Source organism: Acomys russatus, chromosome 13 (assembly GCF_903995435.1).
Source record: "Acomys russatus chromosome 13, mAcoRus1.1, whole genome shotgun sequence".
Taxonomy (NCBI): Eukaryota; Metazoa; Chordata; class Mammalia; order Rodentia; family Muridae; genus Acomys; species Acomys russatus.
In genome coordinates, this window is record NC_067149.1 from 66986260 (window position 1) to 67013819 (window position 27560).

General features: G+C 45.7%; 1 protein-coding gene across 2 annotated transcripts in view; it reads right to left on the minus strand.

Moving 5' to 3' along the window:
- The window catches only part of Sox5 (SRY-box transcription factor 5), a 775369-nt gene extending 749272 nt beyond the window's left edge, over window positions 1-26097 (minus strand). The window contains exon 1 of one of the 2 annotated variants that reach the window (XM_051155573.1): window positions 26011-26097. The gene's annotated coding sequence lies outside the window, so the exon portion shown is untranslated. Of the gene's footprint in view, window positions 1-25423; window positions 25523-26010 lie in introns of those variants that run through there. The other variant, XM_051155574.1, reaches the window with a different exon arrangement.
- Between the last annotated feature and the right edge of the window lie 1463 nt (window positions 26098-27560).

The window sequence follows — 27560 nt, forward strand, 5'->3', positions numbered from 1 at the left end:
ATGCAGTATCTTTGGAGGCCAGAAGGAGGAGTCACAATCCCTGGAATTGAAGTTATAGGTGTTTGTGAGCCACCATGTGGGTGCTGGAAACTGAACCCAGGTCCTCTGCAAGAACAGCAAATGCTCTTAACCACTGAGCCACCTCTCCAGCCCCTCAGGAGTAGAATCTTTATTTAAGGAGCAATTCCAAGCAGAGTGCACAAGAGCAGAGTGGCCTAAGAAATGTGTGCATGATATGAGAGCCCTCTTACTTTACGTGATGGGCAATTGCTCACACAGCTACAAAAGGCCAAAGAGTAGTTTGGCTGTGGCCACTGTGGCCAGGGCCCAAAGACTTGAACTCTGCTCTCTGTCAAGACATAGCTTTACTCACTGACCAATCGATGGCTCAAAGTCAGGACCAAAACTCCCTGTTTCATAAAAGGGAAACAAATAAAATTTAAATGTATGTTTCATTTTTAAAAATTAATACAAATTACTACTCCAAAGTTGAAAGCTTTGGTAAGGTTTCTTTTCATCTCTCTCTCTCTCTCTCTCTCTCTCTCTCTTTCTCTCTCGTGTGTGTGTGTGTGTGTGTGTGTGTGTGTGTGTGTGTGTGTGTGTGTGTGTGTGTGTGTGCCTGTACAGTTCAGAGGACAACTTCAGCTGTCAGTCCTCACCTTCCATTTGCTTAAGACAGTTGTTGTTGGCAGCTCTCTGTGCCAGGCTCACTGGCCTGTGGCCTTCCTGGATTGCCCTGCCTGCCTCTTTCTCTCATCTCACCACAGGGTGCTGGGATTCTTACAGAGGCGCACACTGAATCTAGTGTTGTGCATGGATGCTGGGATCTGGACTCAGGTCCTTGGGTTTCCTTGACTGCATAACCATCTCTATCCAGCACAGTTCCTGTAAACACCAAACTCTCTATTATATGGAGTCTGTACCAGGCAGGCTTTGGTAGTCAAGGCCAGGGCATGTTTGTCTGAAAGCACAGGGCATCCACACTCCTCTGCTGTGTCAGTAGTTCTTTGTATGTGTGGATTAATGATGAAATTACATAGAAAAATACCTTAAACATTGAGGTAACATTCCCTCCCCCACCTTTTAGTCAGAGAATAGAATAGGACATTAAAACAAAATTTTTAACTGGGGCCCTATGAATTCCATTTCAGGAATCCCCTTTGTGTGCATTGTTTGCTAATCATGTATTAATAATTACATTGGAAATGTCTTTTAAACTATGTATCAAGGTATTTGTAGTTGTTTACAGACCTGACAGAACAAGCTAGCTTCACACTCATGGTCCCCCTGCCTCAGCTTCTTGAGTGCCGGGGTAACAGGCATGCCTACCCACCATGGGCAGTATTGGAAAAGGCTTCAGTTACCTGCACATTACTTGTTGTTCAAAAAAGTGGAATAGAGAGAGTTGGGAGGCTTTCGCTAGCTGACAGGGGCATGTTCCATGGCAGACAGATACTGCAGAAAGCCTAGGACCAATGCTGAGGATAAAGCAGTAAGACTTTGATTCGGGGCCTGCAAGACGGCTTATTGGATAAAAGTACCTGCAGTGAGCCTAACGGCCTGAGTTTGATTCCCCAGGACCCACGTGGTAGGAGAGCACAGACTCCTCCAAGTTGTCTTTTGACCCCCACATGCACTCCACAATATATGCATGCCACATACATATACACACACCAAAGGAATAAATAAAATGTAATAAAGAGTTTTACTTTTAACGCTTACAATTATCCCCTAGTAGAATTAAAAAAGAAAAGAGTTAGTGATTATCTATGGGGACTCTAGATCCACATGGAATGACCTGCAAAACCATCCAAAATCAGCCAGGGTTCTCTTTCATTTACCAGGATTTTCTGACTGTGGACCTTCAGGTGCCAAGGACTAGCCTGGACTCAGATCTGGGAGCAAACAGACCAAGTCCCAGGCCTCTTACAGCTGATGCTGTACTCAGAGGGGGAAAGAGGATGAGTGGAGGCCCACACTATGTTAGCACGGAAGCACTGTGGGTGAGGTGAAGGGAGACAGTTGAAGGACAAGCAGAGAAAATGTTAAATACAATGAAAGGGAGGCCTTTCTGAGAAGGTGCCATTTTAGTCAAGACCAAAAGAAAATATATCAGAGTCACATAGTTATGGGTTACCAGAATGGGAACAGAAGCCAACAGAGGCCCAGAGGCTGTGCCTTCCACACCAAAAAGCATTAATGGTAGTGTGGCCAACTTCATCACCACAGCCATGATTGTCACCACAGCCACCATCACCTCCACAGCCACTATCACACCCACAGCCACCATCACTCCCACAGCCACCATCACTCCCACAGCCACCATCACCCCCACAGCCACCATCACCTCCACAGCCACTATCACCCCCACATCTGTCTTTAATTAAACCCTAGAGTACAGTATGATTTTGTATTTTATTACATCAGACTTGGAACATTATTTATATACATAGATAACCCTATCCTGCCAACATGGTAGCACACCTTTAATCCCAGCACTTGGGAGGCCAAGCCAGGAAGGAAGATCTACGTAAGTTTAAGGCCAGTCTAGGCTACATAGACGTGCCATGCCAGCTGGGGCTACACAGAGAGAGTGTATCTATAAATACATATATACATACATACAACTCCATTCTACTGTATGATATAATACTTTAAGGATTTCCAAGATTAAAGCCAGATTCTCTGGTATAAAAAGAAAGCCAAGTACTGAATTTGCTTCTCTGTTGTGAAGCCCAGGAGCAACAGTGGAGAACAAAGCAACAGATGTTCAGACGTGGACCTGGAGGAAGTGAGCAGCCTGCTCTGGGCCCCTCCATCCAAACAGTGCATTATCCCAATGTTTTTTCCATTGAAACGATCCCTCTGTGTCTGTGAGCTGAGTGTTGGAGCTGTGGACCGCGAAAAACCAAAACATTGCTTATGGAATAGGAAGCAGATAATAAAAATATATATATTGATATTCAGCAAATAGTCATCTTTACTCTGAAATTTGCTGGCAGGTGCCATAGTTTGAGCAGGGTCCCTGGGCCCAGATCCGCCCATCATAATGTTCTTCTTGTACATTTCTAGGACCCTCTGGATCCTTCTATTTCCCCATTCTCCCATGCTTCTATCACCTAGAGTCCAACAGGATGTCCTCTCCTCTGTCCCACATACCTGGTAAGTGAAGACTTTCATGGGACGTGCCCCTTAGGCTAGTGTCCAGATAGATATAAGTGAGTATATACCATTTGGCTCTTTCTGCTTCTGGGTTAACTCACTCATTATGATCATTTACAGTTCATATGGCACCAGACAAGGACAATACGTGCAGTAAACTTCGAACCCCTACCCAGATCTAGCCAATGGACAGGACATTCTCCACAGTTGAGTGGAAAGTGGGGTCTGACTTTCACATGAACTCTGGTGCCCCATATTTGACCACATCTCCTGGATGGGGAGGCCTGGCAGTACTCAGAGGAAGGATAGCAGGCTACCAAGAAGAGACTTGATACCCTATGAGCATATACAGGTGGAGAAGTTCCCCTCAGTCACAGACACAGGGGAGGAGAGTAAGGGGAAAATGGGAGGGAGAGAGGAATGGGAGGATATAAGGGATGGGATAACAATTTAGATGTAACATGAATAAATTAAGAAAATATATTTTTAAAAATTTGCTGGGGGGGGGGAAACTGGGCAATTTCTATATGGGTTGCAAACATTGCAGATCTGGGGAAAAGCTTCTCCAAAGGAAGTGCTACAGCCCTAGGTGGAGAAGATATCCTGGCAGCAGGGAGTACCACAAAGTCTCAGAGCACAAGAAAGCTCACAGGGAGATGTATTGGGAGAGACACTGAGGGTGGCCACCTCTGCTGGGGCGGGAAGCAGCAAAAAACTGAGAAGTTGGGTTTATATAGGGCTCTGGGGGAAGGAGCATCCCAATATGGAGATTTCCACAGTGGGGAACAGTGAAATTTCAAGCCAAGCCCAGGGATTGGTAGGCTTCGTGGCCAGGGATTGGTAGGCTTTGTGGCCAGGGATTGGTGGGCTTTGTGGCCAGGGGTTGGTGGGCTTCATGGCCAGGGATTGGTGGTCTTTGTGGCCAGGGACTGGTGGGCTTTGTGCCCAGGGGTTGTTGGGCTTCATCCTCAGGGGTTGGTGGGCTTCCGTTAGGCATTTTACCTGTAAGTGAGCTCAGACCTTTTGCCCTACATTTCTGTTGTAGGGGTGAGTGTGAGTGGTGGAGCAGGGGGGCGGGGAGGGAGGTGTAAGTGCTGTAGGGAAACTGAAGGACAGCCTCAGGTGTCAGGTTCCACCTTCAGCTTTGTTTGAAGTCAGCCTGTTGTTTGTCTCTGCTCTCCTTAATCCAGGAAGCCGGGTGGGTAAGGCTCTGGGGAGGCTCCTGCCTTTGCTGGTGCTGCCACACCAATCTTTACATGTGTCCTGGGGAGTCAAGCTCTGACCTTCATGCTTTCAAAAGCCCTTTCCACACTGAGCCATCTCTAAGCCTAATGAGTCTTTAGTACCATATTCATGAGATATACCTCAAAGTCCAGAAATGAAGACACAGGAAAAGCATACACAGTGCTGTGTGACGTCATTTTTCCTGAGGAGACACAATGTACACACCTAAAAGCCTCGGTGGAGAAGCCATGACAGAACAAAGGATGAATATCACCAAAGTCCAACTTCGTGAAACTATGAGTTTTACGGGGACTACTTACAGAAATATGGGGCAGAAATGACTCAAAGACAGCTACCTCTGCCAGCACAGGTAATAGCTCACAAAGCTGGCAGTCTGGAGCACACTGTACAACCTGCAAACAGCTCAACAGGTTGGAAACTATCCTTAACGGTACCTGGCTTGCTCTAACTCTCTTCCGGGCAACTCAGCTAGTTCCTGCTTCTCCCAGGCAGCTGGTCTGATCTCAGAATCTTCTTTGAAGCTTCGCTTGTCTGAGACTATTTTCTGGAGCTTAGCTTTTCTGCGAGGAATGCTCAGCTTTTATTGCTTGCTCTGGCAGAAAGGGGCCAGGTGAGTCTGGTCAGTTTCGGGGACTTCCTGAAGGCATTCTGAGTTGTTCTTCTGCCTGCTTATGGTGCTTCTCTGCAGAATGGAATCTTCCAATCTTGCGGAAACTGTTAGGCAACAGTCTCCGGCTTGTCTGTCTCCCAAGTCTCACACCCTTTAGAGCTGACATTGCACAAGGGGCCCGTTTGGACAGCATCCACATTTTCCAGAGAGCGTCCTCATTTCTATAATTTGGCAAAACCATGTAAATGATTATAGCAGAACACCTTTAATATGGTGGCTTAAAATAAGGCAAAAAGAAAAAAAAAGGCAGGAGTATCAATTTACCAAGTTTAATAAACACTAAAAGCCACCCAGGTTACTCCTGCCAAGTCCTTGCTGCTGCAGCCTATACTACACGGTGCCACAGGATGCAACATCTCCAGTGGATCTCATCACTCTAGGGACTAGTCCCTCATTAATGTGAGTCCCCCACCATCCTCAGGGAGCCTGTCTTCCCCAAAGAAGTGAGCTGCTCGGCATGGGGATGCACATTTATAATTACAGTGCTGGTACAGGAGTTGCAGAAGCCCAAGGTTAGCAAGTTTGAGGCCAGCCTGGGCCGTATGAAATCTTTTTAGAAAATCCAACCAAACAAAACCATGCCCTGTCCCCCGACAGAAAGCATGGCTTGTAGGTACAGTGTGGTAACTATGGGTCTGGTGGATAGGGCACTGTTCCCACTCCCATGGCTCCAGTGAACTGAGGGCTGGTAGACAAACAGGAGAAGACGGAACACAAACTTCTTTGACGTCCTTCCTGTCTCACAAAAGCTGGAGATAATTTCCTCAGAGGGACCATTAAAGTGCCATCTTTACGCTGTCATTTTACACTGAAAAGGAAAAGTAGGGCTAATATACATAATCAGTGAAATTGTTAAGTAGGCAAATTCTATTTCTCCGGGTCCTTCATCTCCTTTGATGACAAGCTTCTTAAGTGTCCCTTGCCACTTCAGTCCCTAGGTTGTCTCCGGCCACTGCAGAGTCCAGCGCACTTGTTCACAGAGGGCTGAATAGCCCGCCCTCCCTTTTACCTGCCCCCCCACAAGGTGGTATAGAGGAGAAGAGTCCTTCAGAGGCTCATGTATGTGAACATTTGGTCCTCGGTTGGCGGGCTCTGAGCCTGATGGAGACAAGAAACAGAATGGAGGACTGAGAGCAGCTTTGGGAAGCACCATGGTCAGGCTGTGTCCTTGGGTCTCATTGTGGCAGGAGGTCTCCTTCCCTCAATTGCACCAGCCAGTGGCAAGCCAAGTTCTCAACTGCCTGTGAGCATCAGTACATAAGGCCCTCTACACATGCACAGTGTACATAAGACACGTGCTACCACCTACTTTCTATGCCAGCCACCGCTCTCTCGGTTATAGTAAGGGGTAGAGTAGATGGAAGCTAAGGAAAAGTAAAGCAAAATTAGAATCTGGCAAAAGCAAGCACACTGCCTGGGGCGGCCCGGGGCTGATGGCTGATGACAGCTAGCAGATGAACCCTGTTCCCTGCTCTAAACTCTGTCTACTAAACACATTAGCAAGCTCATCAGTACCGGCTCGGCATTTACCTTCTGCAGAGGCAGCTGCTGCAGCCACCATGCTGGCTCTCTGGGTTGTTGTCCTGGTGGTGAGGCATGGTTACAGACCACCAGGGTCCAGGCATGCATGGTTACTGGGCTCTAGAGGTGAAGCACCCACTGGCAAGGGCACAGGGCGCTGCATCTGCCATCACGTAGCCAACTCCAGAGAGCTAGACATTTGCAGCAATGTAAAGCTGGCTCCTGTGCTGGGGATTTACTCTGTGAATCACGAAGAACAACAGCCCCAGAGATGCGTACACTTCCACATCGGTTGTACTAGAAAGTGGAGACCCCCCCTCTTACACACACACACACACACACACACACACACAACAGGGGGAATCATGAGATATCACTGTTCAATTGTAAAGGTAAGCTTTTGCCTTTTGCATGTTGGGTAGCTATAAATAGCAAAATATACTGAGTCTCAAAAAGCCAAAGTTTTCAGTATAAAGAAACTAACACTATATAGATAAATATGTCGCAGCAGATTTAAACAACAGACAATGTATACGTGAGTGAGAACCTCACATGGGGCTCTCCTAATACATACATTTTCAGGTGTTCCTATATCAGTTTAAATTTGCTTTGGAAGAGCAGGAGAAATGGCTCAGCAAGGAAGAGTACTCACTGCCCTATCAGAGGGTGGAGCTCTGATTTCAGCACCCACATAGAGTGGCTCTCAAAACAACCTGTAATTCCAGCTCCAGAGGGTCCACCTTTTGGTCTCCATGGACACCAGTAAAACACACACACACACACACACACACACACACACACACACACACACACCAAATCAATCTAAATACATTTAAAAACAAAAAATAAACCCTCGTCCAACCACTTTCAAAGAAGGATGAAATAAGATCAAATCCAACACATACGACATACGAATCCATCTTTTCTCTACTGGAGAGAGGATTTTCTGGATTCATCTTCTAGAATGTGGTTTTTTTTTTCCCCCTAGATGAACATCAGCATGGAAAAACATTATTGAAACCCCCCCCCACACACACACATAGGAGAAATGTGGAGAGAAGCTACACACGACCACAGCACTCGGGTAGGGTGTGAGCACAGGTGACGAGCTACAGCAAAGGCAACCAGCGGAGCAACAGCAGGAGAGACCTGGAAGCCAGAACACTTTCTAGACAACCTCTCCTCAGAGCCTGAAATGTTTGGCTTTTCTTTCTAATGCGATTCTTGAGACAGGGAGTCCTTTTGTAGCTCAGGGTACCCCAGGACTCACCAGGTAGCTGAGGCTGGCTTCCAATTTGAAATCTTCCTACTTCCACTTCCCAAGTGCATTTTATCATTTCTAACAAGAGACAAATGTGTCTTTGTGATAAGAGGCAGCAAGGTGCAGGGGCCATCTCTAGAGAGAAAGAAATGACTATCTGAAACATCATCACCGAGAGAAGTGGGGACATGGGATACAGATGTGCATCCCGTGGCTTTTTAGGAGGCTCTAATTTCACTCTTCAGGATGGAAGCTGCCTTCCCCTGCCTACATTGAGCAAGGCCCCACCACCACTGACATTGCTGTGGCCTCAGACACTGAAACAAACTAAAGAAACAGCTGGCTCCTCCCAGAGACAGATGCTGAAGTCTTTGCCATTCAGACAGGTCTCGTGGGCGTGGTCAGCCCCACCTCTTTTGCTCTAAGCATGTGGGACCTGCTTTAGTAAGACAACGGTGTGCAAATAATATTGGTGAAAGTGTCTGTGTCCTCACCAGACTGGGAGAAAGCTTACGTCATTTGGGGATCCACATAAAATAGGACCTAAAAGTGGACTCCATGCTCAGTGAAGAGAGAGGCGGGGCTCCCACATTCTGTCTTCTTGTCCATGTTTCTAAGTCCAAAAAAGCAATAGAGGCCTGGAGAGATGGCTCAGCAGTTAAAGGCCAGGCTCACAACCAAAAAGGAAAGAGTGCTAGACGGCCATTCTTTAAAGGGATAAATGTTCCACTGACATCCACGTGACTCAGAACTTGGAACAGCACAGGTGAGGGGGGTGGGGAGAAATGCTCCTTCTTCTGGGGAGAAGCCCAGGCCTGTGTGCCCTCAAAGATGCTGAAACAAACCTGCCATGGCATCTTCTGCTTTGTCTTTTCTTCAGTGGAGGAATCCTGATACTCAAACATCCTAACAGGACACCCTGCTTCCTGTGTGGCATGATGTCGCCTACTCCCCTGGTGACCAACCACAGAGGTCTTTGCTCAGAGCCTGAGAAATGGGAGGAGGATGTCCAACACAGACAGAAGGCATTGGGGCATATGCAATGAAGAGCTACCATTTTGTCAGTAGACTCGAAAAGCATACCTCTGTGTCTGAAACATCATTCTAGAAAGATCAACTGAGGAAGATTATAAGAGAACTGTTTTTGAAAAATAAGAAAAGGGCATTTGTGATGATTTGAGGTGGAAACAAAACCAAAAAGTCGTAATGTAGTATAGAGATAATTCAGTTGGCAAATCCCTTGCCTTGAAAACAGGCTGGTAAGAGGCCAACCTCCAGAACCCACATTAAAAAGGCCAAGCATAGGGACTGTTCCTGGAGTCCCTGTGTTGGGAGATAGAGACAAGTGGTTCCTGGGACTTGCTGGCCAGGCAGCCTACTTCCCAGGTCGCAGGCCAGTGAGATCATTTATCTCAAAAAGCCAAGGAGAATGGTGCCTGAGAGTTGATGCTCTAGATTGGCCTCTGGCCTCCATATGCATGTTTGCCCATACACACATGTGTACACACACATGCACCTTACACATGCATGCATGCACACATGCACCTTACACATGCATGCATGCACACACTCTTTCCCTGTCACTCTAGGACTTGTGTGATTTCAACACTCTAGTGAGTCCTCTGTGCCTTCATTTCCTTATCCATGACAAATGGGGAAACCACTGAATTCCATTAACTAGCAATAATTCTAATAGGACTAAGTTAAATATTTCGATATTTTTGTGATCCTTAAAATCTCCCGAGGAGACTAGCACAGTGGAGATAATTGATCCAATAGCATTCTCCTCATGGACAGAAGCCGTCGATAACAGAGCCCAGGTTGATTGCTGCCTCTGTGTCTATTCCTCAGCATCGGAAAGAAGTCACCCAAATTATTCTGCAGCCCCTGACAAGCCAGTGCCTATCACACCCTCTTCAGCTGAGGACCACTTTCAAACCCAGCGACATCAAAGCCTCCAGTTCAAAGGCCACATCTTATCTGCCACTCCCCTGACAACGCTGGCAGCCCTGTCTCCCAGAACCGAGTGCCCTCTTTATCTAGAAGGAGTTCACGCTGCTAAGAGTTGGAGTCTGAGGGAGGGAGGTTATTGGTTGCAAATGTTCGAACGATCCTAATAATTGTAGCTAGGGATCCATCCCCCTGTGTCACGCAAGTTGGAAAATGGGTCAGACATAATGCGCTTGGTTAAGTGTCTAAACTGAAAAGGTGCTATTTTATTTTAAATGCCACGGACCTGACAGAAGCTGGGGTTACTGGTGCAATGCTCTCTCATTTGGAAATGTATCAGGGACATGCCCTCTGAGGGTCAGGCTTTCATTTGCTGATGTTAATTCTCAGCTGCCTGCTCCTCGTCCTTCATTGTAGCCTGTGTCTTAGCTGAGCACGCTCCTGATTCCCCGCTCCATCCAGACAGTCCATGTAAATAGTGTTTATGTTAAGGAAGTCATGTTCAGTGTGACTGGAGCACGCAGAAACTGATGTTGTTGTCACTTTAGATTAAGGTCTTATTTCAGCAGAGGAGGCAATTGGAGCAGGCAGCTGAGTGGCCGAATGAAATATTCAGCTCATTTCATTTAGAGCTACCCAGTTCCCATTGTTCCTGCTGGCAAGCTATTTAACCCCGTCGGTGCTGGCCCGGCAGTGTCATCCACTCTCACACGTGCAGACCCGGCCCATGCCAACCATCAACACAGGCTGAAATCACCACAGGAAGCATGTAGGAGGCGTTGCATCAGGTGCATTTGTTGAGTGACCAGGAAAGCCACTTCAAATGGCTGTATGTGAGATCTGACTCCACTTCTTGATGCCCACTGAAGATGAGTGGGTCTGAAAGATGCTCTTGTGACAATTGTGAAAGTGTTTAGAGGTAAAATGTACCCACAGAAGGACAAGGCTGTGATTCGCTCCTCAAACCATCCTGCACACAGTTCTGCAGGTGGGCGGGGGGTTGCTTAATGTTAGCTGAAGGCCATCACCCAGGACAGACCATCCATCAAAGAGAGTCACATGTCCTTGTTATCTGGGAAAGATCAGGTGTATAAAAATTCTGATTCATGTCTTGTCTCCTTCCTAAAGGTGCCGTTAATTAATCCTTACCATGTCAAAAATCTGGATATGTGGTCAAAAATCAGTTTAGCTGCTTAGGGTCACATGGCGTTTTGCCACTAGGCAACACAACCAGAAAGACCTGAGTTCCAGGGGCTGGAGAGACAGCTCAGCAGTCAAGAGCATATGTTGCTTTTGCGGAAGACCTGGGTTCAATTCCCAGCACTCACATGGCTGCTCACAACTGTCTGTAACTCTAGTTCCAGATGATATGTCACCTTTTTCTGACCTCTGAGGGCAGCAGGCACACTCACGGTGCAAAGACGTAACTGTGGGCAAACCACTCATACATGTAGAATAATTTAAAAAATAATAATAACATAACAAGTAGATCTAAAAAGTCCAAAGGACTTCTGAGCTTTGACTTCTGCTTCTTCACTGTCTCTTCCTCCCTTCCTCCATCTTCGCTTCCTCCATCTTCCCTTCCTCCATCTTCGCTTCCTCCATCTTCCCTTCCTCCATCTTCGCTTCCTCCATCTTCGCTTCCTCCATCTTCCCTTCCTCCATCTTCGCTTCCTCCATCTTCGCTTCCTCCATCTTCCCTTCCTCCATCTTCCCTTCCTCCATCTTCCCTTCCTCCATCTTCCCTTCCTTCATCTTCCCTTCCTCCATCTTCCCTTCCTCCATCTTCCCCCATCTTCCCTTCCTCCATCTTCCTCCATCTTCCCTTCCTCCCTTCCTCCCTTCCTCCATCTTCCCTTCCTCCATCTTCGCTTCCTCCATCTTCCCTTTCTCCATCTTCGCTTCCTCCATCTTCCCTTTCTCCATCTTCGCTTCCTCCATCTTCGCTTCCTCCATCTTCCCTTCCTCCCTCTTCCTCCATCTTCCCTTCCTCCCTTCTTCCATCTTCCCTTCCTCCATCTTCCTCCATCTTCCCTTCCTCCCTTCCTCCATCTTCCCTTTCTCTCTTCCTCCATCTTCCCTTCCTTCCTTCCTCCATCTTCCCTTCCTCCATCTTCGCTTCCTCCATCTTCCCTTTCTCCATCTTCGCTTCCTCCATCTTCGCTTCCTCCATCTTCCCTTCCTCCCTCTTCCTCCATCTTCCCTTCCTCCCTTCTTCCATCTTCCCTTCCTCCATCTTCCTCCATCTTCCCTTCCTCCCTTCCTCCATCTTCCCTTTCTCTCTTCCTCCATCTTCCCTTCCTCCCTTCCTCCATCTTCCCTTCCTCCCTTCCTCCATCTTCCCTTTCTCCATCTTCCTCCATCTTCCCTTCCTCCCTTCCTCCATCTTCCCTTCCTCCCCTTCCTCCATCTTCCCTTCCTCCATCTTTCCTCCCTCCCATCTCTTTCCGCTCGTTCTCACCCCCCCTCCACTTTTCTTCCATGCCTCGTTTTTTTCTACTTTCATCCCTTCCCATCTTCCTGTCCACTTTTCCCACTCTTTCTTCCTCCTTTTGTCCCTCCCTTCATCGTTTCCTCCCTCCCTTCCTTTTCTTTTTCCTCTTCCCTTTCCTCCTCTCCTCATCAAGTCCAACAGGAAAATGTGACCCACAGAACTGATAATGAATTGCTTCCATGTGTCAAATTCTGCAACTGACTAGGTCAAGTTTGTGTCCTTAAAAGACAGGAATTTAGAGAATTCCTATTTGGCTAATATCTGTCAAAGAAGGAAAATGTCATGATGCATTAATCGTGGTATAAAATGCACTTGTCATTGGATTCCTGAAAGGAGACAACTCAGATATAAGCTAGGTGCTGACAAGACTCAAATCCTTCAGCAATGATGTCACACATGGGATGAAAATGCTTTTGCACAGAGCCTTCAGGTCACTGACATGCCCGCCCAGCATGGATGATGAGACCAGTCTCTTCCTTCTATCCCATGGTTTGGGATATTTCGAAATGGGTCCCTTTCCCAGCAAACACCACATGCATGAGGAGTCACTGGTTTTGGACAAGTTTGTGGGACAATATGACTTCCATCCTGATGTATGGGTCTCAATGTTGAAAAGTTATCTGTGGATGCCAGCAGCATCTCCATGAAGAGATGTGCCAACCACATGAATATGCCTGATTCAATTTAAAATAAGCTGTACTCCAAGTGTAACCCTCACTTTAATGGCTGCTCTCCAGAAGACAAGAATGCCAGGCCTTCCCGCAGCAACCAGGACATCTGACCACATCTCTGGGAGTTTTTTTTTTTTTCCCCAGACGCAGGGAAATATTGACATAAGTGAAGGGCTCTGAAATTCCATTTCACCTCTGTGGAAGGAGGTATTACATCAACAGCCTAGCTTGGAGTCGCACATGTGTAAACTCAGAACTTAAGAAGGAAGGCAAACATACCAGAAGGCCATGGAGCACTTTGGCTATACAAGACGTGTAAGGACAGCCTGGCCTACATGAGACATATAAGGACAGCCTGGACTACATGAGATGTGTAAGGACAGCCTGGGCTACATGAGATGTGTAAGGACAGCCTGGGCTACATGAGAGGTGTAAGGACAGCCTGGGCTACATGAGACGTGTAAGGACAGCCTGGGCTACATGAGGCATGTAAGGACAGCCTGGACTACATGAGACGTGTAAGGACAGCCTGGGCTACATGAGATCTGGTCTTCACAAACAAACCAAAAGAAAAAAAATGCTATCTATCTGGTTAAGTAATTTGTAACTATCAGGTATTTATCAATAATAATAACTACTATATAATAAAATTTAGTTACAAAAGCTGTAGATTGTCCCTGAAAGACAATAGTATTCAAGCCTTGCTTACCAGCTTGGTACTATAGGGAGTGTTTGGAAAATTTAAGAAATGGCACTTAAGCCAAGAGTTGGTGGAGCACACATTTAATTCCAGCACTTGGGAGGCAGAGGTAGGTAGGTCTCTGGGAGTTCCAGGCCAGCCTGGGCTACAGTTCTGCCAGCCTGGGCTACAGTTCCAGGCCAGCCTGGGCTACAGTTTCTGCCAGCCTGGGCTACAGTTCCAGGCCAGCCTAGGCTACAGTTCTGCCCACCACACATTCCCACCTAAACCCCAAGCAGAAACAGCAGAGACTGTGGACTGAGACTCCCCGCACACCCGCGCCCTTCATAAGCTGAGGGCGTCCAGTGTCACTGTAGTGGGGCAGTACCATCATAAAACTAGGGAGCCCAGCTCACACTTGACAGTAATTGGTGTTTGAAGCAAATTTTGTCCCTGGAATCAAGAAACTGTTAGTGTAAATCTATGAGAAAGCACAAAAGCCTTTTACATCCAAAGTACAAATAAAGGGCAGAAGTAAAAATGTAAAAATAGCACACACGCCGGCAGCTAACGGAACGGAGTAAGGACAGAGGAGAAGGCGGTGCGGTTATTTTAGACTGGCAACTGTCAGGGAGGCTGTGGAGGTTTGAGCGCGGGACACCGTTTGTCCGAGTGTCCGTGGCAATAAATGGAGAGGGAAACAAACCCCAAATTAACTGTGGTGCGATTTTCTCTAGTGCTGATTCCATCTGAGCAAAACAGGCATTTAATAAACACAGTCTTAAAATATGCAGTGCCTACATTATATGTAGAATTATAGACACGGATTTGGAGACTATGCAGCAGTACTCAGTCCATTAAAATAAAGACAAGTCTGAATGATCCATGAAGAAGTAAGGTAAGGAAAGTTTGTTACATAAATGAAAATAACAAACTGAATTAATTCTGTGTTAATTACATTTGATTGGGCAGTAGAAAGAGGCCCAATCTTTGTCCATATGTTGCACTTGGTCACTGGTCTTATGAAATCTAATCCAGAAGGCTGGGCGTGGTGGTCACACCAGTAAACATTCTAGAAAGAGAGGCAAGAGGGTCCCAGGAGGATCCCGACAAGTTCAAAGCCAGTCTTGTCTACATTACAAGTTTCAGGTCAGCCAGGACTATGCAGTGGGGTGCTGTGTCAACAAAGACAAAGGGGGAGGGGAGGGGAGGGAAGGGGAGGGGAGGGGAAGGGAGGGGAGGGGAGGGGAAAAGCAAAAATAAACCTAATCCATGCATCAGAATGCTCATAAAACCAGTACATTTATTCAAATTTTGATAGACTTTTCACAATCCTATTCATTAACGGTCTAAAGAAAACTAAAGTCTTAGATTAAATTCAGGATAGAAGCGTGCAGTGAGTCAAATGACTCATTTGATTTTACCTTTTTCGTTTTGTTTTGGTTTTTTGACACAGGGTCTCTCTGTGTAGCCCTGGCTGTCCTAGACTCTGCTTTGTAGACCAGACTGGCCTCGAACTCACAGAGATCCTCCTGCCTCTGTCTCCAGATTACACTACTATCTCTGCCTGGCACTTTTCACATTTTAGTTATCTTTCCATTTTACTTCTGATATTTTTAATCACCCTCTTTAAAATGTTAAGACTTAAAAGGTTTGGAAGGAGAGTTGCAGAAAGTTAAGAGTTTTCAAGTCTCTCTCTTATTTTTTTTCCATAGTGACTATGAGGCAAATCCACAAAGTTCCCAAAGTTAGCAGAAGCAAAGCATGGTGAAAGATGCACTCATAGTTAGCTTCTAGGAGTGTGGGCTGTGTAGGGGCATGTGTACCCCAGCATTGTGAGGCAGAGGCAGGAGGTCACCCCAGTCTACATGGCCAGTGCTAGGCCCACCGGGGACAGATGGTGAGTCTCTGCACCAAGAAGAGATCACACACGCCACCCGCAGACCCAACCCAAATCTGTACAGTCATTTTTCCTCTCCCATTTGTCACCTCTGCATCTAAACAGAAAAAAAAAATGCTTCAATGCAGGGGTGTTCCTAGATAAATCCTAAGATTCATTACAATGCAGTTCTCTCACACCTGCAGCTACACAAAGATTCACATATGCTCACATGTGTGTGAGTGTGTGTGCATACACACACTGTGAAAAATAATGTAGCATGTTGTAAATTCCAAAATGTATTTAAATAAAGTCTTTAATGAAGCTGAAACTCATCACCAAAATGTTTTTAAGAAAGCACCTGCTCTTTGCATTTCAAGTGTCCATCAGGGTCCATGTGGCAAAGGCTTGGTCCCTACCATGACATTGCTCCTCAAGATGGACTCTAGGTTACTACTGACATGCTTTGGGGGAATAGTAGGAAACAAGCCCCTTCTGCCCCATCCCTTTCACTTGCTAGCCATGAGTGAGTGCTTCTGGTCCACCATAGGCTCCCGCCTGCTGCCCGGAGGCCCACCCGACCATGAATGGCATCCTTCAAGACTGAGAGCGAAAATAAGCTTTTTATTCCTGGAAGATGGTTCCTCAGAAAAACTGCCCATCAGGAAAGCTCAGTAGGCCAGTGACTTACACAGGTGACCATCTAAAATGGAGCATGGCCAGTACCTGGTCTCCAAATAGCTTACCCCATGCCCAAGATGAAAAACTTGAATATCACCATCAGTTTTACCTGCAACCAATCTGACAACAGAGACACAGACTTACAAGTGCATCTGAGACGCTCCCTCAGTGAGTGCCCACTCTGAAGTGGCCAGGTAACTAGCTGCCCTCTTCACTACAGGCATCTCAGCGATTGTGACATAGTGACCAATACAGGAAGTAGCTGCAAAGCCTAAGCGTGTGGGCAAGCTTTGGAACTGGCTTGCCAGAGGCATTTGGAAATGTCTGGAGACACAGGCTTGGTAAGATGCAGAACAGTGTAAGCAGGGCTCAGATGTGTGGGACGTTGGCAGAAATGAAGGAAATAAATACAAGGTTTCTGATGGGCACCAAGACTTTGTCAGAACTTTGACTTGAGGATATTTGAATTACAGTCACACAAATAGTTTGTTTGTTTGTTTGTTTTTTCTGTGTCTTGAGATGATGAGTGAAGAACGGAAAGTAATTTGCCTCCCAAAGGCCAAGATAGGTCAGTCAGCCTTTACACTGTGGCACGGATCTTACCGGATGCTTGTAGCAAGATTAAAGTGACACTCAGAGCAAAAAGATGCAGATGGAGTGTTTTAACTGTGGAGTTTGGCCAGAAAAGAAGTGAAAAAACAAAACAAAACAAAACAAAAACAACAACAACAAAAAAAAAAAAGACCTTCCCTCAGAGTCAACTTTTCTTATGAGTGGACATTTGGCATAAAGATCCACTCAAGTATTACAATTTGTGTGCCATGTCAGACTTTGTGCAAGCTGTTTTTCATTTTTACTTACACACTATCTTGACTTTGCCATCGGTCCGCTGAGCCCATCCTATTTATGTGCTAATCTTTTCAGAGGAAATTTGTCAGCACCAGATCTGAACAAGCTGACCATCAGGTGTTTCTGTATTTTATACTCTATGTGTGTAGGCATTTAGGGTATGTGACATCGCTGCTTACATAAAAGATTTACAATTAGCTTCTAGTGCTTCCTAAATCACTCTCATGAAGAGACCACAATAAACGACCCCCGTAGGAGCCCATGGGGACCACAGTAATGGATGGCATCCATCTCATTTCAGATTAAAATGAAAAAGGAGGTGCCATTTTTATGAAGTAATTTAGCATGAAGAATGTTAAAATTACAATGTCCAATGCTTGTGGGTAGATGAGGAAAAACTGCATTCCACACTAACCGTAATGTTAAACAGCACAGACGTTAAACGGCACATAGATAACAAAATCTATGAAGATGGTCATATACTTTGACATGGTCAGTCCACCTCTATGAATCGAAATGTATAAACACAAACACACTGACACACACACACACACACACACGCACACACACACGTGTCCAATATTTTGTTGTTTGCTCTCCTGACCTATCTGTACCTTTCCCTCAGTACGAGAATCCTTAGGCCAAACTTTTTTGTTGAACCAATTATAGCCAACAGGTTTAACCACCTCTCCTCCTGAGTCTTCCCATTTTCTCCTTCCTTTGTTACAATGTTGCCTTAAGAAATTGCCCTGACTACATTACTACAGTGTCACTCTGGGGCTGTATCGATAACCAGGAAGTCTGGCACTTAGAACTCGGAGGTAAAGAAAATAAAGCACAGAACTGCTAACAGGAAATGTGTAGGGAGAGGTGCACCGTGACGCTCTGTATGAATAGACATAGAACAGAGGGGCAGCATTATATATATATATATATATATATATATATATATATATATATATATATATATAGAGAGAGAGAGAGAGAGAGAGAGAGAGAGAGAGAGAGAGAGAGAGAGAGAGAGCTCTACAAATGATTGAAGTTGTAAACTAAACTTGGAGGGCCCTCATGGACTGCAACCCAAGCTGAGGAGCTATTGGAAGTCCATGGCGTCCAGAGGAAATCATTTTTCCTCAGTGTTGTAGTCACAAGTATGCTGCCCACCTATGTTCCTGCAAACAACCCAAACAAACTGAATTAAACTCACAGATTCTTTTTTTTTTTTTTTTCTTAAGACATGAAAGTAGCAGGTGAGATGCTTAGGTTGTTTCCATATTCTGGCTATTACGAATAAGGCTGCTATGAACATGGTTGAGCATATGTCCCTGTTGTGTGGTGGAGCATTTTCTGGGTATATTCCAAAGAGTGGAATAGCTGGGTCTTGAGGAAGCCATATTCCTCTTTTTATGAGAAAGCACCAGATAGATTTCCAAAGTGGTTGTAGCAGTTTGCATTCCCACCAGCAATGAAGGAGTGTTCCTCTCTCTCCACATGCTCGCCAGCATATGGTGTCACTTGAATTTTTTATTTTAGCCATTCTGATGGCTAAGTGTCCCTCAGTAGAAGAATGGATAAAGAAACTGTGGTACATTTACACTATGGAATACTACTCAGTTATAAAAACAAGGAATTCCCAAAATTTGTGGACAAATGGGTTGCTAGAAATGATCATAATGAGTGAGTTCACCCACTAGCAAAAAGAGTCAAATAGTATATACTCACTTATATCTGGACACTAGCCCAAGGGGCATGTCCCATGAAAGTCTTCGCTTACCAGGAAAGTGGGACAGAGAGGAGGACATCCTATTGGGACTTTAGGTGAGAAGCATGGGAGAATGGGGAAATAGAAGGATCCAGAGAAACATACAAGAACATTATGATGAGCAGATCTGGGCCCAGGGGTCCTGCTCAAACTATGGCACCAGCCAAGGACAATACGTGCAGTAAACTTCAAATCCCTACCCAGATCTAGCCAATGGACAGGACATTCTCCACCATTGAGTGGAGAGTGGAGACTGACTTTCACACGAACTCTGGTGCCCCATATTTGACCACATCCCCCGGATAGGGAGGCCTGGAGGCACTCAGAGGAAGGATAGCAGGCTACCAAGAAGAGACTTGATACCCTATGAGCATATACAGGGGGAAGAGGTCCCTCTCAGTCACAGACATAGGGGAGGGGAGTAAGGGGAAAGCGGGAGGGAGAGAAGAATTGGAGGATACAAGGGAGGGGCTAACAACTGAGATGTAATATGAATAAATTAATAAAATATTTTTTAAAAAGAAGGTAGGAGGAGACCTTGTCAAGAAGTGGTCCAGAGGGAGCAGGAGGGCACAAGAGAAGGTGACCAGAAATGACTTTGATCAAAATACAATTTATGCATGCATGAAATTGCCAAAGAAAAAATTGTTTACATTTTTTATAACTTGGTTCCTATACAATTTACCTTAAAATATCATGTGAACATATTTCAGGGTGCTTAGCAAGATTACAGTGAGTCTTGTGCAAACCTTGCTTATGTCAGCTAGTGTCAACTGCTTGAACTATCTGGCTCCCTGACAGTCTCCTAGTTCTAAAGTTTGTAACTTCTAAGCTCCCTACCCAATCACAGTGCTGCACATTAATTTTTATAAAATGAAATTCTAAACATATTCCTTCCCTACTTGAAAACATTCGTTGCCAATGGGATAATTGGCACGGGTCCTCCCATGATGTCACCCCCATCTCCCCCTCCAGTCGAGCTCTCTGTTGTTTCCGACGTGCCATTTGATTCACAGTCCCTCCTCGTGTGATTTCCATCTTTCTATACCTTAGCAGATGTCTTCCTCTCTCAGTGAAATGGATTCTCTCCTCGTTTCTGGCTAGCAGCTTTCTAGTCAAGTTTCTACCCAACTTACCTTGCAAAGTAGCCTCAGACCAGACAATGCAACTGCTTAACAGCAGTTTGATAGCAACTCACAGGCCCCTTGTCCCAATATGGCGTTTGCCACCTTTCACCGTGTGCTTCCCTACTTGTATGTGTGTATGCCGTGTGTGTTCTTGGTGCCTGTGGAGTTCATAAGAGAGTGTCTGAAACCCTGGGACTGGAGTTACAGTCAGCTGTGAGCACCAAGTGGGTGCTGAGAATCGAACCCTGATCCTCTGCAAGAGCAACAAGTACTTTCACACCAAGGCTCCAGCTTCCTAGCAGTTTTGAAACTCCTAGTTTCCAGTCCTTATGTCAAAGTATTTGTAGATGGCTTTACTTGATTTATAATAAGACATTTGATTTATAGTATTTTTGTAACTGGCTCTGATTTTTATTACCTCTCCCCCTCAATCTCTTAAAGCCCACACACCTACGCCAGGCTTATTTACACATCCGGCGGTCTACTTTACTAGAAGTCATGTGCACCATTAGCTAAATTTCCCTAATGGCATTTCCTTAAAGTATATTTTTCTTAAGCATTTCTCACTACATGCATTTCTTAGTGTGTGAGCACCCATTAGAGTTTTGGCAAGAAAAATATTACCATGGACATTTCTGACGGCAAATACATCATATCTAACTGAAAGAAATGGTGAGGAAAAAAAATTACCATCTGGAATAAGACAGTGACAAATATTACCAGATTCTGATTAGGCTCATGGCGCGTTTACCTGGGTTTTGAAGTCATTGCCATCAGTCTCATCACCCACCAGGAGGCAATCAGAGCAGGGTAGAAAAGGGAACTAGTTACACAACCTGGGGTTTTCAGATACTATCCCAGGTGAAGTTGAGCACAGTTCATCCTTCTGCGGGGAAGTTATCCCCATTATGCAGTAAGGGCCCTGCCGGGGCTTCAGGCAAACAGTTTATCCTTACTCTTTTGTATGCTTTCAACACGTTGTTTTATTATGGTCTGTTTAGATACGCCTAGTGGGGAGGAGACCACACACACGCAGCCTAATTAAACAGGAATACAGGTCAAGGGCCCCCAAAATGCGAACTCTGGGCCATAGAAGGGTGCCAGAGAGTATAACACTGTTTAAATAGATGAATAAACTCTGGAATCCTGCACAACCTGTTTAGTGGGCTCAGGTATAAGCTGGTTCTCCGGCCAGGGGTATGATATCAGCTTGGACCACAGGCTCGGGAGGCTTGAGATTCTTGGGTCACCCAGGGGTGGCACAATTTCATGTTTGTGTGAGAACTCCTTCTGGGTGGAATATGGCTGTTCGAAAAAGAGTGACACCCTTCCTGCTACACGCCTTTGTCTGTATCTGAGATGAAGGATAGTTCAGTGGAAAGGATTCTGTGACACACACGTGGCCTCACTGTGTGTGTCTGTGCTGGGACTTTAAGGCTGCGTGACCTTAATGACACTTCACTTGAAGTGACCCCCCCCCCAGCCTCCTTGAGCCCTAGTCCTCCAGGTGGAAGCTTGTCCCCTCAAAATTCTTTATCTTTACACATATCTATTTACTGGGATGGCATGTATGTGTCATGGATGCAATGTGGAAGTCATAGGGTATTTTGGGGGCATCAGTTCTCTTCTTCCCCAACGTGGGATCCAGAGATAGAAACTCAGGTGGTCAGGCCCTGGCAGAAAGCACCTCTATCCATCCATCAGTGCAGCCATCTTGCTGGTCTGGGATGGTCCATTTCCACATTCTATACTATGGAATGTGACTCACTCTTGTTCGATGGGGTCCGTTAAAATGAGGTCACTCATGTGGGCAGTCAGACAAAACTGTGGTGGCACATGCCTTTAATCCTAGCACTCAGGAGGCATAGACAGGTGGATCTCTGAGTTCAAGGCTAACCTGTCCTACAGATCAAGTTCCAGGACAGTCGGGGCTGCAAAGAGAAACCCTGTCTCAAAAACAAAAAAAACAAATAAATAAACAAAGCAGGGAAATGTGGACATAGTGACAGGTGTGTGGTGTACACTGTGTATCACTAAAACTGAGTGCATAAAGCAAATAGTTGACATAGAGAAAAAGCATTATTCTGAAACATGTTTCTAGAAGTTGGCCCAGGGTCACTGGACCCCAACAGTTTGGTGCTCATGATGCATGCACTCAAATTATGAGCCAGGAAGTAAAGAATAACACAAATACAGGGTGAAAGACTCAAATGGTATATACTCACTTATATCTGGACACTAGCTCAAGGGGCATGTCCCATGAAAGTCTTCACTTACCAGGAAAGTGGGACAGAGGGGAGGACATCCTATTCGGACTCTAGGTGAGCGACACATGGGAGAATGGGGAAATAGAAGGATCCAGAGGGTCCTAGAAACCTATAAGAAGAACATTATGATGGGCAGATCTGGGCCCAGGGGTCCTGCTCAAACTATGGCACCAGCCAAGGACAATACGTGCAGTAAACTTCGAACCCCTACCCAGATCTAGCCAATGGACAGGATATTCTCCACAGTTGAGTGGAAAGTGGGGTCTGACTTTCACACAAACTCTGGTGCCTCATATTTGACCACATCCCCTGGATGGGGAGGCCTGGTGGCACTCAGAGGAAGGATAGCAGGCTACCAAGAAGAGACTTGATACCCTATGAGCTTATACAGGGGGAGGAGGTCCCCCTCAGTTACAGTCATAGGGGAGGGGAGTAAGGGTAAAATGGGAGGGAGGGAGGAATGGGAGGATACAAGGGATGGGATAACAATTGAGATGTAATATGAATAAATTAATAAAATATATTTAAAAACAAATACAGGTTGAAGTATCACAGTCAACTGTGGAGGCGTCATAACCTAAAGATTTGCTATAAGGCTGGACTTCCCTGCTCTACCTGCATGCCAACAGCATATCCAGAGGCAGCATGCTTTCGATATGTGGGTCTTGCAGGACACTTACCCAAACTCCAGAACACACATAGGAAGGAACAACATAAGGAGACACAGAGAAAAGATGGTCCTTGGTACCCAAGAAAGAAGGTGGATATGGCACCATCCCTCAAAGCCTTCAAGGAGCTCCAACTTTTCAAGTTCTTTTACTTTGGATACCAGTCCCCCCCCCAAAAAAACCTCTGAGACGACAAACTCCTGTTGTTTGAAGGCCACACACATGAGGGAAGTCCTCTCAAACTAACTTATCTGGCTTCCTCAAACAGCAAATGCTCTGTATAAAACGTGCAGTGCTGTTACAATGCCTAAAATGACATGGAAGGCCCTCAGAGAGCTCGGCTGTTTCCTTATTGTATGGATCAGGACACTGGGAATACCCAGCCTTAATACCATGAGTCTCACTTCTTTCCTCGGGCAGCCATTTAAATAGTTACACCCTGGGAAGAAAGCTGGTGATTTTTGTACCAAGAGCCCCGTATCCTCTGGGAAGCGGGATGGTTCCCATACACAGATGTGGGGGCTTAGAAGAGACCTTTGTATAGGCGAGCTGACAAGAACAGAGATAGAAGTCGGCATGAAAAAGCCAGTGTAGTTAAGACAGGTATAGACACTGGACAGGTCGGGAACATCCCGGGGCTGGGACCATTGCACCATTAATGTTCTTATACACACACAAGCTTTCTCCTGCCTCTGCTCTTCCCAGTTGGGGTAGAACGGCCAGATCTTAGACTAAAAGACTCAGCAGAGGCAATTTCATTGAACAGACAGGAAATTCCCAAGTAAAGCAGCAGCTAGAAAGCCAGACGCGGAAAGAAACTGGGGAGTTGAACGGCTTTTTAATTTGTCAGGGAGCTTTCAAGATTCTATGGGAAGTTGAATAAACCTCCTGTTCTACGGAGGATCAACTATTAAACTTCTATGGCCAGAAGTTTCTAGAAAGCCTACCAGGCTTTATCTCCTAAAGTTCAAGACACCTAGTGGATTAGAGACTGAATTACCATTTATTCTAGAATCTGGAATAAATTTGTTCCCGCCCTGTTCGTGTAAGCCGATAAGGTGGATGCTTTCTGGGTTGTGGACTAGACAGCTAGACTGAAGCTCAAGAAAGCCAGTGGGCTCATCTTGCAGCCCTACAGAGCTCCAGGGAGAAGGGGCTGTAGGAAAACCAGGAGCTGGGCAGGCAGTAGACATGAAAGGAGAAGCCATGCTCAAGCTAAGGGAATTGAGGCCAGGTGAGGCCAGCGGGGAAAACACATGAGTTCCCCCCAACAGTAGCCTTAAGTAGACTTAAACGTCTGACAGACCCACAAAGCACCCCTGACTTAACAGGGCGGCTGGTTCATGTGAGAGAGACTTCCCCAAGCTGTTCTCCAATCCTTATTGTCTTGTTCTAACTCCTAAGAATTCAGCTACAGCAGCCTGTGACTCAGTGAGCACTTGACTGGTAAAGACATAAAAAGTAGCCAGGCGGCAGTGGCGCACACGCGCCTTTAATCCCAGCACTCGGGAGGCAGAGACAGGCGGATCTCTGTGAGTTTGAGGCCAGCCTGATCTACAGAGTGAGATCCAGGACAGCCAGGACTACATAGAGAAACCCTGTCTCGAAAAACAACAAAGAAAGAAAGAAATAAAAAGTGAAGCTTCTTCCTCCATGGGAGTCAGGCTGAAACGAGCCTCAGGTGAGGCAGGAAGGATGACGTACTATTAACTTTGAAGCTGTGGGTGTAGCCTGATAGTGGGCTTACAGTTTCTGGCTAGAGATTATAAGTATTCAGATAAGACTTTTTTCTTTCATCTACAAGTGATCCTATGATCCTTTTTAACTTATTTATTTATTTATCTATTTGTTTATTTATTTACTCACTTTACATCCTGATTGCAGCCCCCCTCAAACACTCCCCTCCCATTCTCCCCTCTCCTTCTCTCAGAGAAGGGGGAGACACCCCCCCCTCTGGATCCTTAATAAGATCTAAATTTGACCCAGAGATAAAACAGAGAAATTGTGGTTGATTTATTTCTGTGCTAGTTTTTAATGTCAACTTGATACAAGCTAAAGTCATTGGAAAGGAGGGGCCCTCAATGAAGAAAATGCCTCCATAAGTTGGGGCTGTATGCAAGCCTTTGGGACATTATCTTGATTAGTGACTGCTGGGGGAGGGTCCAGCCCATGTGGGTGGTGTCAGCCCTGGGTGGTGTCATCCCTTGGCTGGTGGTCCTGGGCACTATAAAAAAGGAGGCTGAGCGAGCCATGGGGAGCAAGCCAGTAAGCAGCACTCCTCCATGGCCTCTGCATCAGCTCCTGCCTACAGGTTCCTGCCCTGCTTGAGTTCCTGCCCTGACTCCCTTTGATAATAAACTATGATGTGGAAGTAAAAGCCAAATAACCTTTTTTCTCCTTGTGTTGCTTTGGTCATGGTGTTTTACCACAGCAAAAATTCCCGTAACTAGGAAAGTTTTCAAGTTGGGCTTGTTCAAAGTATGTTATAGAGTAAAACCGTCATAGGAAAATAAAGCTAAGAGAGAAAGAAAACTCACTGCAGGTGGAGTTGACATCTTAGGAATGGAAGGATAGTATGTTCAGACTGTGTCATAGCATACAGAGTCCATGGAGCAGGCACTACACTTTAGTTGACAAGTTCTGGTCACCATGACTAACACATGGGCCCAGGGTGCACTAAAATGTGTAAGAGGTGAGCAGGAGTCTCCTGAAGGCAGATCAGGTGTGTGGCTGGGAATGAAAATCAGTGACGGACACTTGCCTGACATCCTAGCAGGCATGAGGCTCTGAGTTCCACTGGACACTGCAGGGTGTGGGGGGGCATGTATGAGAAGGAGAAGGGGGGAACGAAGGAGGGGGAGGAGGGAGAGGGGAGGGGGGCGAGGAGAGGGAGGAGGGGGAAGTCAACAATAAGAGGCTGGGCAAGGATGCCACTGAGAAACGGTCTGCACATGCTCAGCAAGCGATGGGAGGGTGGAGATAACTTGTGGAACTCATGGCCATGGAGCTGGAGATTCTTATGGGCTTAAGTCCAAATGAGCTCATTAAGAACTTAGATATATCCTCCCACCACCACTTATGTGGCTAAATGGGGGATCTCTGTGGATACACGAAGGAGTCATACCTGCCACATGTGGGAGGCTTGTCCCCGACGTCTAAGGGTCCTCTGGATGTTGGTCTGGGCACCAAAACAGAGTGTCTGGAAGAGAAGCAGAGTCAAGTCACTTAGAGATAGTGTCACTGCTGTGAAAACCTAGTATAGAGAAATACTACTGGGAGGCGATCACCGGCACAAGACGGAACAGCACCCTGTTACACTGCTTAGCCCATTTTAAAATGAAACACTCCAAGTCAAAGAAAAATATACAAGATAGATAAGCCTACTAGGGATTTTGAAGTTCCTATCTGCTGTGGCTTGCATATGAAATGCCCCCCATAGGCTCATGTGTTTGAACACTTGGTCCCCAGCTGGTGGTGCCTGGTTAGAAGGTTATGGAGCCTTTAAGAGGCTAGAGCCTCTCTGGAGAAAGTGGGTCAATGAGAATAGACCTTGAGGCTTTATAGCCCAAACCTACTTCCTGTCTGCTCTATGTTTCCAGATTGCTGACACAATATGACCAGCTAACCCACAATCCTGCTCTGATGCCTCTTCAGGTAAGATGAGCTGCACCCCTTCTTAGTCGCTTCCTGTGGGAGGTTTGGGCACAGCAAGAAGGAAAAAAAATCACTGAATATGTATCCAAGACACTGAATATTTAAAACTCTTTCACATCTGCTTCTGATGAGCGAAGGGAAACAAACTGAGTAGAGGGACAGATTTGATAGGAGCATGGCTTCTGCTGGAAGTTGGGCAGGCTTCTTTAACGAGGTGACAGTTGGACAGAGATGTACATAAAACAAGTGATGAAGGCAGAGAGTGCTGCACTGTAGACACAGGAGACAGAAGGAACAAAAGCCATGTGGTGAAAGCTGGCAAATGTGTCCAGTTCAGGAGAGAGAGAGGCTGTGGGCAAATGACTCTGGACAGAAGGCTATTGTCATCTTCCATTATCGGTGTGGGCTTGGCCATTTCCTTGCCGGTTTTCTCATTTTTCCATTTGTCCTGCAGTCCAGCTACTCAGCACTTAGGCCTTCATGACTGCCAGCATAGGATTAGAAAATGTCACATTATATAGTGTCCTCTAAACTGGCAGTTTAATTTGCCTTGAAAATTACTGCTTTTGTGTTCATAGAACAACTCTCATTTTCCATTAATGTTTTTGTGTTGCTTCTTTTCTTCCATTCATTTTTCCAATCTGCACATGTTACTTGATTTAAGAGTTTTTTTAATATGGTTTTTTTTTGCTCTTTAGACAAGATTTTAGAATATGTCTCTGAATGACCTAGCAGTCATTATGTAAGCCCGGGTAAAGCTTGAACCCATAGAAATCTTCGTGCCTAACCTTCCCTGGATACTGGGATTACAGATATGGACTACCACACACAAATAAACAATTTCTTATAAATAGGTTCATTTGATTCTGTTTTATGCTCTGACAATGTATCTTTTAATTATTATGTTTAGACCATTTACATTTAATGTATATATTTCTATATTATGGCTTTAAATCTGCTTTTTTTCTGGGCTTTCCAATCTATTTCTCACTTCTGTTTTCTTCCTGCTTTCAATTCTTA